This window comes from Bombyx mori, chromosome 23 (genome assembly GCF_030269925.1).
Source record: "Bombyx mori chromosome 23, ASM3026992v2".
Lineage (NCBI taxonomy): Eukaryota > Metazoa > Arthropoda > Insecta > Lepidoptera > Bombycidae > Bombyx > Bombyx mori.
This window is the reverse complement of record NC_085129.1, coordinates 8,453,118-8,465,989: the sequence shown is the minus strand read 5'-3', so window position 1 is coordinate 8,465,989 and position 12,872 is coordinate 8,453,118. Positions and strand designations below refer to the sequence as shown.

At 39.3% G+C, this 12,872-nt stretch overlaps 1 protein-coding gene and 1 non-coding gene across 2 annotated transcripts in view; both read left to right on the top strand.

The window, feature by feature from the left end:
* Nucleotides 1–12,872, top strand: part of LOC101743655 (monocarboxylate transporter 10) — a 147,310-nt gene that overhangs the window by 63,820 nt on the left and 70,618 nt on the right. The window lies entirely within an intron of this gene.
* On the top strand, nt 4,671–4,742 carry TRNAG-UCC (transfer RNA glycine (anticodon UCC)). The gene has a single exon. It is a non-coding gene; the product is annotated as a tRNA-Gly (tRNA).

Genomic DNA, 12,872 nt, shown 5'->3' with positions numbered 1-12,872 from the left:
TAGTATTCACTATAAAAGGATAATAGATATGCACTCTTAGAACCGATCTAATTCGTGCGGACCCATCTACTCACTTAGAACAGTTAAGAAAATCTTGAATAAAAAAATTAGACGGCCAATTCAATGTACCTAATTGACGCTTCGAAGACTTGACTCATGATGACATTCGCGTTGTGTCCGTTTTTTTTTTTTTTTTTTTTTTTTTTTCCTACCTATGCTGATAGCCTTGAGAGGCTATTTCAGCGTACCCTAGCTTGTGTAGGTGAGCTCGCGGGGCTCAAACCGGAGAATTGCTAACACCGCCCTAGCAAGAGCAGTGCTTCGCAGAATCTACCACCGGATCGGAAGCGCGACCCACTGAGAAGATCCGGCGAGAAACTCAGTGGGCTGTGTCTGTGGGTTAATTCGCTCGTCGAGCCCTTCGTCGCAAGCGACGGGTTCGGCGAGGACGGTGACCGGTGCTTGTATTGCCTAAAAGCACCGTTAGTGGATCAGGAGGATCCGTGATGACGTGCTTTGGGCGACGTCGACGGTTTACCAAACGGTCTACAGGATCGGGTATGTAGTTTCCGGCGGCCACGACAAGAGGGTTCTCATGTCGTGCCGCCTTCTCAAAGTGGCGCAGCGATGCCGACTGTAGATACTTACTGACGGGGTCGAGCTCCAGGTCATCGTGGAGGTCCACGTTCCTCTGGAACCATGGTGCTCCGACGGCTATCCTGCAGAATCGGGATTGTATTACCTGAAGGGGTTTCAAGTTGGTGCGGGCCGCGTGAGCGAACACTACGCTTGCATACGTCATGACGGGGCGTATGCAAGTTTTGTAGAGGGTTACCTTGTTACGGAGGGACAGTTTGCTTCGTCTACAAAGCATTGGGTAGAGTCGTCCTAGTATAAACGCGGCGCGATCGCGTACCGTTTTTACGTGGGGACGGAATGTCATCCCTCTGTCGAGGGTGACGCCTAGGTATTTGACCTTCGGGGCCCACGGTATGGGCTGGTCAAAGAGAGTGATGGGGCTAACGGCGGAGGTGTTTACGCGCCTACTGGGGAGTGGGGTGCTCGAAGTGGTATTCGGAGGGCGACCCCTTTTGAATAGCACCGCTGTGCTTTTCGTGGGGTTAATGTCTATTCGCCACTTCCGGAACCACTGTCCCATGGTGGTTACTGCGGTCTGGAGTCGCCGATGGAGCAACGACATCTTCCTACACGAGTAGTAGATAGCCGTGTCATCGGCGAAGAGCGCTAGATGGGTCTCCGGAGACCGGGGTATATCGTTGATATACAAACTAAATAGTAACGGGGAGAGTGCGGAGCCTTGCGGGACTCCGGCAGTCAGATGACGGGGACGAGAACGAGTTCCCTCTACTCGATATCGAAACGAACGGTTCGACAAGAAGTCTCGTATGATGAGCACGAGTCTGTCTGGCACTCCCATGTTGTACAGTTTGTAGATCAAACCGTTGTGCCAGACTTTGTCGAACGCCTTCGCTACATCGAAGAAGAGGGCGCCGGTCGGGATTTGTTTACGCCTATTTAGCCCTATTAAGATGTGCTCCGTGAGGCGGTGCACTTGTTGTACGCACGAGTGTTTGGCGCGGAATCCAAACTGCTCGTCTATTAGAATTTTATTCGCGGTAACGAAGTCCCAGAGGCGTTTCCGAAGGAGCCGTTCGTAAATTTTGCCTATCGCTGGGAGGAGACTAATCGGTCGGTAACTAGCGGTTTCATTATTCGGTTTGCCCGGCTTGTGTATACCGATAACGTCTGCTTCTTTCCATACCGCCGGAAAGATGCAGTGCGTCATAGCAGCATTTAAGATGGTAGCCAACATTGTTATCAGTTGGACTGGTAAGAGTTTTAACGCGCGGTTGCGGATGCCGTCGGAGCCGGGTGCCTTCTTAGGTTGAAGGTTGTCTATTACTTCTCTAACTTCGTCAGAGGTAATGGGGGGTAACGCGTCCGAGGGTGGCAGGGAAGCTCTGCGCTCGACCTCCCTGTCGACTGCCTCGGTGTGTTCGGGGTCCGCGTATTGAGTGCTGGTGGTGCACTGCTCTTGCAGTGCATCGGCCAGCAACTCTGCCTTGTCATCGTCATCGAAAGCCGGTGGTTGGCCTGAAGGGCGTACGAGAGGAGGCATAGTAGCGGTAGTTTCGGACTTGAGAGTCCTTGCTAGTCGCCAGTATGCTTGATGAGAGGGCGCGAGTCCTTCTATTGTGTCCGTATTGACTTCGGTAAAAGCCCAAGGAGAGCCATGCGATAGTCTGCACCAATATACAAGTTGTGATACATTAACAACCACTTGTGTAAATAAATCCAAACTTAATGAACTTCTATTGTAACAGTTCAATTGAGACTAGCGATCGGGCAACGAATACAATCGAAGTCATCAGTGGGTTATGTAACAAGTTTTATTTTTGTACATTTGAATATGCAATTTCGAAAAAGGCACATGTCGCATATTTTGTCAAATACGTTTTTTTATATACATGTAGTTTTGAGGCTTACCTACACCCATTTTATAATAATTCCAGTAATTTTCAGTTGATAATTAACACTAAAATATATCTCAAAATTTAATATTTTAAACTAGCTGACCCGGCAGATTTCGCAGTGCCTCAATCGATAAATAATAGACACATCAAGGGGACGCATCAAAGGAAAAACAAAATTGTTTGTTTTTATATAATTCCGAGCTTTTTATATTTTATCACCTTTTAAACCTTCTCTGGACTTCGACGAATAATTCAAGACCAAAATTAGCCAAATCGGTCCAGCCGTTCTCGAGTTTTAGCGAGACTAACGAACAGCAATTCATTTTTATATATAGAGATTTTACACTGCTTTAGAAAATAATCAGTTTTTTTCATTTCCTGAACATTTTACATTGTTAGAGATGTGCCCTTTTCGAAATTGCATTATCATTTAAAACGGTGTATTTTTTATCACTACTCTGACGCACTAAGCGGCAAGGTTGAACGCACTGAACACATTTCATGTTATTAACACTATTTTAACGGTTCCTACGAGGATTTTGAACATTATTTTATTAGCTTGATATTAACGCATGTCATTGTTTCTGTGTAATAGAATCCTTGAACGTTACTTTCACCGACTTCAAGACGTTTGATTAACTTGAAAACTTGAACACGCATCACGTTGTCCGATAAAAATAGAATATTTTTTTTTAATTTCGGGCTCTAATACCCGAACCGGTATCAACAGGATTAAATTAGTTGTTCGTTAGTGTTTTTTTAGTTTTTAAACCATTTATGTATATTTATTGATTAGTTGTAATTGATTCCCGATATTTTGATACTGTTGCAAGCGCTATATGAAGGGTAAACTGAAGACTGCGGCGAAGATGTCAGGAGCAGATTAATCTGCCTACCCTCTTTCTAGTCCGTTTTTAAGTCTGTAACAAAGTAACTATGACTCGAGGCGGGAACATATAGGTACTTAAGGTTTTGTTTTTAAGACACTTCGAAAACCCATTATTTCTTATTATATAATATTACATTACATTACATTATATATTACTACTTACATAGGTTACTTATATATGAAATGTAATTATCACGTCAATTGAAGCTTTCACCTTACGTCCATAATAAACGTCATCTAAAAAAAAAACAAAAAAAAAAAAAAAAACACACACACAGCCCACCTATTGTTAAGGGGTTGCTGGAGCCCATAGACATCTACGACGCAAATGCGCCACCCACCTTGAGATATAAGTTCTAAGGTCTCAAGTATAGTTACAACGGCTACCCCACCCTTCAAACCGAAACGCATTACTGTTTTACGGCAGAAATGGGCAGGGTGGTGGTATCTACCCGCGCAGACTTACAAGAGGTCCTACCACCAGTAAAAAAGTATCTTTTAAAATATTACCTTAAGCATTCCCGAAGCAGACGTTTCGAATTTGATTCACAAGAAACACTTACTATTCAACGCATTACAGATCTATCCTATAACAACAAGGTGGTATCGTACATATTTCAACCTATATTCCCAAAAGTGTAGGTTAGTCTCCTCGTTTGAAAAAAGGCTTATCAAGGCACTTAGAAAATAACGTGGAGGGCAGCGGTAGGCCTGATGGTGTACATTAATGACGCCCAGCGACGGTAACCACACACGATCAAATGGGCCGTGTGGCCCATTTTTTTTTTAATTCTTTGTTAGACCCATACATCTGGCCCATTTAAAGGCAATAAAATATTTCCTAGACATGCATCGTATACCTACGACAGAAAATATCTCTGAAAACGAACTGTGGAAAAATAGCGTAGCGGATTGGGATAGTAAAAAGAACAACCTTCGTAAAAAAGTAATCATGCCTAGCTTAGTGAATCTTATTTACCGTGTATTTTGAGCAGAATATTGTCTGAGGTTTTGGTTAAAATAATGGCTACAAAAATCAATAGATATAAATAAAAAAATTATGTAAATATAATAATCAAACACGTTTTTTTTTTAATATCAGATGATTACGATTTATCAATTGATCATATTTTTATAATAAAATTTTGTTTAATTTATTTAATTTCATTGTGTCCGTTATTGTTAAAGCTATTGAATAAACGAATCTAAAGGCCGTTGCTATTAAATATAAAAAAATTAAAGAAGTGACCGGATTCTTTCCAACTTTTTTCATGCTAACATCATCGGCGTTGGTGGTGTAATGGTCAGCATAGTTGCCTTCCAAGCAGTTGATCCGGGTTCGATTCCCGGCCAACGCACATTTTTTGTATTTGTTTTTATAAATATGATATCTGGTTTTAATATTTTTTTTTATAAAGCGCACATTATATACCAGAACCGGTCAGATTAAAATTCTGTGTTGGAAAGCACAAATAGTAAATATTCTACAATAGTATCAATAATTAATCGGTAGAGTTGAATCAGCTTTTGATTGTCTAGCAGACGAGCTGCCGAACCACCTTACTTTAAGCGGTTACCGGAAATAATAGACTTCAGAGCGATAATGCCGCTGCCGGCCTTAAGATATTACACCCAAGTCTCAATAACTACTGAATTTTGAAATGAAGAATGGAAAGCAGTCGACGTCGCGCAAAACACGTCATTTCGGACCCTCCCGATCCACTAACTGTGCTTTTAGATACCTCAAGCACCGGTCGTCGTTCTCGTAAATTAACACACAGACGCAGCCCTCTGAGTTTCTCGCCCGCTCTTCTCAGTGGGTCGCGTTTCCGATCCGGTGGTAGATTCTGCGAAGCACGGCTCTTGCTAGGGTTCGTGTTAGCAACGTCGTCAGGTTTGGGCCCCGTAAGCTCACCTATGTACTAGTTCGGTGAATCTAGAATAACCCATCGAGGTAACTAGAATCGATAGAAAAAAAAGTGTATGCGTGGTTTTTCGCGATGAGTATAGACACGATGGTGATAAAACCCGTACGGATGTATAAAAACGCGTTATCGCTAAAACTAAGAGGGTCGGGGGTTCTACTACGGGCATACTACGGATAACAATGATGTGATAGCAGTAGCTCGAGTATTTTAGGATCATCATCAATCATCTTTATCTTTTTATTAACACCCGATCTTTGGGTGAAAATCGTATCATCATAATATTATTACAACTGCAACAACATGCTGTGTGATGATGTTGAGATGCTCTATTAATTTACATGTTAATAAAAAAAAATGTTTTAAAAATTTAAAACGTTGTAGAAAAAAATATTAAGTATTAGATATAATAATGCTGTGTACAATGTTTGATTTGGCTAGTGTTATGGTTGCGTTTGCTAAATATACACTAGGTTTTTGAAGTAATACTGAGTTAAAATTGTCATCGTTTATTATATTATATGCATACATATATCTAATACGGTAAGAAAATCACATATTTTCCTTCCGGACGTGTTATATTTTCTCATTAAAAAAAAGTTTTTCGTTCATTTTCATACTTTTATGTATGTAAATGTTTTTTTTATAATTCACCAATAAGTATTGTTAGCTACTTGACTCAAGTGGGCCTCGACTACGCTCCTTTAGATCGCGCTTAAGTAGCGCGATAGCAGCCGGATTTTTCAAGTTCTGTTATCTGTTTGATCTATACAAATAATTCAACCGATTCTACCATAAATCTTCTTCCTAACTGGCTAAAGGTTAGAAAATTCAAACAACAACAAACTAGCATAGAAATAAATAAATAATAATATCAAGGAGTACACAAAAAAGCTCTTTGGCATAACATTTATTTGGACTGCATGCTTTGTAGCAATTTTCCTGATGATATTCTGATTACAACTTAATCTTATTTACATATTTAGTTAAAGTAGTACATCATAGCGGTATCTTTTTTTTTATTGCTTAGGTGGGTGGACGAGCTCATAGCCCACCTGGTGTTAAGTGATACTGGAGCCCATAGACATCCACAACATAAATGCGCCACCCACCTTAAGATATAAGTTCTAAGGTCTCAAGTATAGTTACAACGGATGCCCCACCCTTCAAACCGAAACGCATTACTGCTTCACGGCAGAAATAGGCAGGGTGGTGGTACCCACCCGCGTGGACTCACAAGAGGTCCTACCACAAACTATCATAGAATAGAAGGTAAGTTTCAAGATAAGCTTGCCGATACATAAGTTCCGGAAAACAACAATTGCACCGTGTTTTTTTTTTTTATTGCCTTTGTAGGCAGGCGAGCATACGGCCCACCTGATGGTGAGTGGTTACCGTCGCCCATGGACTTCAGCAATGCCAAGGGCAGAGCCAAGCCGCTGCCTAAAACATTAAAATATTTCAAAATGAAATAGAATCTATAAAATTTTCGATCTAAGCTAAATCAATTCAAAATGCTTCTCTACGTCATAAAAGATTCCGAGCCCCAAACATAAGATGCCATCTAAAAACAATTCCGACAAAGCATCAATACCCAGGAGACAGGGTTCGACGACCTCTCCCTATACTATCACTTATCCTTTCGTTCTGCCTTCAATGGAACGCACTATATTTACATTGCTCGTCCTAATGGCCTTACTCGTGTAACAGAATTCTATTTCATGTTCAAAACTGTTTACTTCATGTGACCTAAATTGTTTTGATCAAGACGTGAGGGAAATGCCTATAAGCAAAAGTAGTTGGAAACAGGCTGATTTTCGCAATATATGTGCATACATATAGACACATTCCATATAAACGTTAACAAATAGAAGTATTGGTTACATGTATAGAAAGCAATTTCGTGGAAATATTAAATAGGCTTTTAGAGTGTGTATTAGAATCTATGTGAATTAGAATACGTCTATAAGTACGTATAGACAAATATATGTACATATAGACAGATTCCATATAAACGTTAAGAAATAGAAGTATTAGTTACATGTATAGAAAGCGATTTCGTGGAAACATTAAATAGGCTTTTAGAGTGTGTATTAGAATCTATGTGAATTAGAATACGTCTATAAGTACGTATAGACAAATATATGTACATATAGACAGATTCCATATAAACGTTAACAAATAGAAGTATTGGTTACATGTATAGAAAGCAATTTCGTGGAAATATTAAATAGGCTTTTAGAGTGTGTATTAGAATCTATGTGAATTAGAATACGTCTATAAGTACGTATAGACAAATATATGTACATATAGACAGATTCCATATAAACGTTAAGAAATAGAAGTATTAGTTACATGTATAGAAAGCGATTTCGTGGAAACATTAAATAGGCTTTTACGGTGATCATTTCAGAACGCATTTCTTTATTGCTTATATGCGTGGTCGAGCTCACGGCTTATCTGGTGCTAAGTGGTTAACGGTGCCCATAGACATTAACAACGCAAAGGCCACCACCAACCTTGAGACATGAGTTCTAAGGTCTCCGTTTTTACAGTACAACAGCTGCCCCGCCTTCCAAACCTAAACACATTACTGCTTCATGGCAGAAATAGGCAGGATGGTGGTACCTGGCGGACTCACAAGACGTCGTACCACCAGCATTTTCTTCACTTAAGGTGATTGTCGAAAATCGGAACACGAAAACAGCGTTAGACTACGCGATCTCAAGAAGAATAATAAAAAGAACCAAATAAAAATTCCCTAATAAGGGATAACAAATGACAGAGACAGTGAAATATCTTCCATCACCATTATCCTTCAACATCAGGTGTAGCCTGTCCACGAGACTATCCATCAAATGTGGCAGATTCTTTTTCAATTTTTTGTTCGTTACCTTGGACGTATTTTGCGGAGATTTTTGATAAATCGCAAAAATATACTATTTGTCATTACTTCTTATTTAATAAAAGAAATAAAACTTATATATGTTAAAAGCGATCGATTAATCAATCGTTTCCACATTTAACGCATACAAGTAATTAAATATTGAATATGTATATAAATGCTTCAGGCTTAATTTTCTAGTCATCAGATAAGAATTAACACATGCATAGAAACTGACTGAATTACATTCGTATTATTATGCTCGTTTTGGCACGGAACTCTAATTTCTAACATATTTTATCACGTATGTATAATATATATAAATGCTTTGCATACCAGTACCAAGATAAAAATTTTCATAGTCTAAAAAATGAAGAAAATACATGTAATTAATGGATAGGCTAATATGTATATGAGTGTTGGACTCCCTACACCAGTTGCGGGGGCCTTAATGATGAGAATCTTTGTGGGGGTGAGAAATAATAATGTTAATTTTAAATGCCCAGCGAAGCGGACGGGTACAGCTAGTACGTATATATTTCCAAATGCGGATGTCTGTTCCTTGAGTGCGTATGAGTATGACATTCCACGTGTGACACGAAAAAACCCGGATTATCCATTCGATGTGTTTATGTTGGTAGCTGTTGTGAGCTCGTTTAAGATTGTCCATGCTGATTGCATAAGATATAACGTCAACACCTAAATATTTATCCATATGGACATCAAGAAAACCATAAAAACTATAATTAAGAACAGGAATAATGTAGGAAAGTTATCTCAATAAAACTCGACTGTGTCTCAGACTTATATCCTAATATTTAATTCGGTTATTGTGTCTTTAATTTATTTTGCTAACTTCTTCGTACAGACGAGTCTTGGTGAAAGTGTTCATAAGTTTCAAAAGTAAATGATGTTACGAGTATTATTTGTTGAAATTGCATATCGTAAAATTAATTCATTTATTCGAAGGACCTTGTGGTACAATAATAAGAGTGCAGACAATTTATTTTTATGGCTATTTATTTTAATGGGTGACCACGCAATTTTTCACAGATTAATATCTTTTAACACAATGAAGTCAATCACAGAAATCGCTCAACTTACAACAGGGTTTCTTTAATAAAAATAGCGTAGTACAAGAGTAAACTTGTACATTTTGATTGTTTATGTAATAAACTATTGAATGTAGAATTGTACCGATTTTTTTTTTTTTTTTTATTGCCCTTGTAGGTAGGCGAGCATACGGCCCACCTGATGGTGAGTGGTTACCGTCGCCCATGAACTTCAGCAATACCAGGGGCAGAGCCAAGCCGCTGCCGACCGTTTAATACTCTCCACAAGCCTCGTTTGAAGAAGGACATGTCATAGCGCTCGGGAAACACCGTGGAGGGGAGCTCACTGCATAGCCGGATGGTACGGAATTAAATTAAATTATTAAATTAAATCCAGATTATCTTTAGGTACTATTTTTTTTTATGGCTTAGTTGGGTGGACGAGCTCACAGCCCACCTGGTGTTAAGTGGTTACTGGAGCCCATGGACATCTATAACGTAAATGCGCCACCCACCTTGAGATATGAGTTCTCATGGTCTCAGTATAGTTACAACGGCTGCCCCACCCTTCAAACCGAAACGCATTACTACACTCGCGAGCAAAAGTTTGGAATCACTTACTTGAAATTAGTTCCGCGCGATCTCGTGTACTAAATTTTTTTTTAATAATCATAAAAATGACATCGTTTTAAAGGTTCAATTATTAACTTTAAATTGATACTAAATTCATTACAATCAAGCCAGTATTTTAGAAGCTATCCCGGATTAAGTGAAGGAATAACGAAAAAGACGTGTTTCAATTGCTTGATACGTCGCGAGTTGCGACTTATTGGCCCCAATAAAAGCACCTGTTATCGGATTTTCTTTATCAGTTGACTTTCACACGTTGACCGGTACACATCTCCACTAATTTTGATCCTTTACCTTGTACGACAATGGAGACAACACCTACAGAAGCAGCACAAATCGTAGACCTATTGCAAGAAGGGCTCAGCCAGCGGGTTGTCGCTCGTCGGCTCCACATAAGCCAGTCCTGTGTTTCTAAAGCTTACAAGCGTTTTCAAGAGACTGGTGGCTTTATCCCGAGACTAAGATCTGGACGGCGCCGGTGCACATCGGAGAGGAATGACCGTTTTATCGTGCCAACCCCTCTCCGAAATCGGCATTTACATGGTGTCGACGTCCAACAGGAGCTCCGAGATATTCGTGGGGTAGCAGCCAGCGAGTAGACACTTTGTCGACGACTCAAGCTAGCGAATCTGACTCCAAAAAGGCCCCCTACAGGCTCGAAACTCACGGTAGCTCACCGACAAGCACTCCTTCAATTTGTTCGCACTCATCTTGATTGGGAGGTTGAGCAATAGAGGCAAGTCCTGTTCTCCGACGAGAGCAGGATGTGTTTGCACGGTAGCGACCGAAGAGGTCGGGTCTACAGGCAGCCTGGGGAGCGATTTGCGCAGTGCTGTTTCGCTGAAACAGTGGCTTATGGGGGCGCTATTGTATGATGTGGGCCGGCATTTCTTTCGATGGTAAAATCGAGCTTGTTTTCGTGCCTATCGGGGGACGAGGAGGCGGTCTAACTTCGGACTGGTACATTTCCAATATTCTGCTGGAACATGTCTTTACCTATGCTGGATATATCGGTGATCACTTCCTCGTTATGCACGATAACACTCGTTGTCACACTGCCCGTGTAAAAACTGTATACCTCGAAGAAGTCGGTATCGCCACATTGGACTGGCCAGCGATCAGTCCTGACTTGAATCCCATTGAGCACGTGTGGAATGAACCAAAGAGGAAGTTTCGTTCCAGAACTCCTGCTCCTTTATGTCTGAATGAGCTGAAATCGGCGTTGATTTACGAGTGGGAAGGTATCCCACAAGAATCAATTCAGAAGCTGATCATGTCTATGAAGAATCGTCTTCGAGCAGTTATTAGGGCGAGGGAAAGGAACACAAAGTACTGATACTTAATTTTAAGGCTAAATAATTTCTTTTACTTATTAATTTTTGTTGTTTTGTTCATTCATTATTTTTCCATATTTCCTTGTTTTCCTGCCTCCTTCACTTAATCAGAGATAGCTCCTTAACTACTGGCTCGATTTAAATGAATTTGGTATCAATTTAAAGTTGACAGCTGAACCTTTCAAATTATGTAATTTTTATGATAATTAAAAAAATATTTAGTAACCAAGATCACGCGGAACCAATTTCAAGTAAGTGATTCCAAACTTTTGCTCGCGTGTATATTACTATTAATATTACTATTTGTATGATTTAGCTAATATGTAATGGACTGTAATGATTGTAATTTGTTTTGTGCAACGATTCCACAGCTACAGTGCGATTACACAATAATTTATTAATAAAGTTTGAGATCACAATTGGTGGTACTCTTTAGTTAATTTCACACAGTTGTGAATCAGTAATGCGTTTCGGTTTGAAGAGTGAGGGAGCCGTTGTCACTATACTTGAGACCATAGCAATTATATCTCAAGGTGGGTGGCGCATTTACGTCGTAGATGTCTATGGGGTCCACTTAACACCAGGTGGGCTGTGAGCTCGTCCACACATCTAAACAATTTAAAAACAATTGTCGATATACAATTAAGACAAATATATATATACATTAGAGCAATAGATATCATAGAAGATATGTAGGTATATAAGTATAAGTAAACCAGCTGTACCCGTCCGCTTCGCTGGGCATTTAAAATTAATATTATTATTTCTCACCCCCAAGATTCTTATCATTAACGCCCCCGCAACTGGTGTATGGAGTCCAACAATCATATACCTAAATATTAGCCTATTCATTAAGTGCATGTATTTTCTACACGGATACTAAGTTTCAAGTCAATCGGATGCATGGTTCAGTAGTTACTAAATGATGACCAAGCTTTGCTCGTTTTTTTTTTTTTTTTGATAACGCCATCTTGTTGTGTCTTTAAAGCGGTTAGTTGCTCTCAATTAAGAAAAATAGTATTATTATTCGCCAATAGATGTCGAGAAGAGTTGATTATTGAAAACACGAATAAAACAACATTTTCTGAAAATAAATCGTAGCTAGATCGATTTATCGCCCCCGAAATCCCCTGTATACTAAATTTTATGAAAATCGTTGGAGCCGTTTCCGAGATTCAGATTATATATACAAGAATTGCTCGTTTAAAGGTATAAGATAAGATAACGGAACATCCGTAAAAACCACTGTAGATTTATATATTAGTATAGATGTATATACAGCTGACAAACTTTAATCGCATTGAACACGTTCGACATTGTTATAGAAAGAACAATTTTTAGCCTACGCTTGCGACTATTGATGCGATGCAAACTACAGAAACAGGTTTATTTTGCGGAAACTAAGCGCTTCGTTTTAAAATTTTCTCGCATAATCATCTAATTGTGGAATATTTCTTTTATAATGAACGAATTCTAATATTAAGTTTCTTTATGAACGTATAATATAAAATATCCTAAAATCTTAAGAGTCAAATGTATTTAACAAAGACTAATGCTCGCTCCATGATTAAAACTCGACAATAATACTTCAAGAATTAGATTAATTTGATGAAATCCAATAATGTTGATAAACATAAGTATAACTGGTAATACTAAAGTTGAT